The sequence below is a fragment of the Leiobunum rupestre genome, chromosome 5 (genome assembly GCF_980474605.1).
Source record: "Leiobunum rupestre chromosome 5, qqLeiRupe1.1.hap1, whole genome shotgun sequence".
NCBI classification, from domain to species: Eukaryota; Metazoa; Arthropoda; class Arachnida; order Opiliones; family Sclerosomatidae; genus Leiobunum; species Leiobunum rupestre.
This window is the reverse complement of record NC_143388.1, coordinates 71,140,027-71,141,394: the sequence shown is the minus strand read 5'-3', so window position 1 is coordinate 71,141,394 and position 1,368 is coordinate 71,140,027. Positions and strand designations below refer to the sequence as shown.

The 1,368-nt window shown below is 36.0% G+C and overlaps 1 long non-coding RNA gene across 1 annotated transcript; it reads left to right on the top strand.

The window, feature by feature from the left end:
- The first annotated feature begins 265 nt into the window (after positions 1 to 265).
- Positions 266 to 1,061, top strand: LOC149945797 (uncharacterized). The gene is made up of 3 exons (XR_016481058.1): positions 266 to 307; positions 400 to 494; positions 558 to 1,061. It is a non-coding gene; the product is annotated as an uncharacterized LOC149945797 (long non-coding RNA).
- The last annotated feature ends 307 nt before the right edge of the window (positions 1,062 to 1,368 follow it).

The window sequence follows — 1,368 nt, the reverse complement described above, 5'->3', positions numbered from 1 at the left end:
TCGGCATCCGCGTGAAAAATAGTCCCCTGTTTAAACGTACCGCTTTGTAACAAAATTACAATATTTTTAAAGAAAATATATTTTCTAGGACGGATTAGAACCAATTCCTTTAAAAAGGTTTTTAAACTATTTGATATATAAAAATAAATATTTTCGCGGTTTTTTTTTCATATTTGAAGTAGCACAGTGACGTATCGCTCGCCAGTAACGTCAATTTTCAGCCGTTTACGCTTTTATTTTCGTGCACAAATAAATATGGCTCCCGGTCAAGTTTGTTCGCCGCTATTGTACTCAAGATTGAAAAGTGGTAAACCGTTAAATCCTGATGAGAAGCAATTAGTTGTTAATACTTATTCTTCTTTAATAATTAAACATCTGGACAATTTGGCACGACCCAAGTATCCAATCAAGTCGACAAGCGTTTCTGTCTGGATTATCTACCGGTAACAAGGCACCCTCTGGAAAAGGAGGGCGTATTGTGGTAACACATATTGGTCTGTGACTTAAATCATTTACTTCCTCGACATTCTTAAACTTATCTGCGGTTCTTTCAACAGGGAACGAAGACGGTTTCGTACGAAGAGCTCTAGATATTTTTATCGCTAAAAAGGGAGACGGCGATTACCATGCTGAAATGAATGGGCCTTACTACTTCAAATGGTTTACCGAGAAGGTTTTACAAAATCTACCTAGAAACAGCGTTATTGTAATCGACAATGCGCCTTACCACACAGTTAAGGAAGAAAATGTGCCAAATAAGTACACTCGAAAAGCAGAAATACAAGCGTGGCTAACCTCAAAAGGCAACTTGGTAAAAAAAATGGACAGTAGTCTCATGATTTATTTAAATTTGTCTGTGTACAGTGGCGACCGGATATGATTATAAGGGAACTGTTGGCTTTAGTTGAACCTATAAAGGATCAGTACAGTGGTTATAAAATTGACAAACTTGCAGAAAAAGAGGGACACACCATATTGAGGTTGCCACCTTACCATTGTGAACTAAATCCTATAGAACTTGTGTGGAGCTAAGTAAAGGGGTATGTAACTGCCAATAACACAACATTTAAGTTGCCAGATGTGAAGAAACTATTTGAAGGAGTTCTTCTCGTAACACCAGAAAAATGGGCTGCATGTGTCAATCATGTTGTAAATATCGTAGAGGAAGGATTTTTGGAACTTGATGGTATGATTGATCAAGTTGTCAAACCTTTCATCATTAATGGCAATTCAAGCGACAACACAGACGGCAGCACCACAGATGAAGAAATGATCAATTAATTATCCATTAAATCAGATAATATAATTTATTTATTTTTTATATTATACGTTTTATTTTTTTTGCCGAATACTGGTATTTTGTTATTA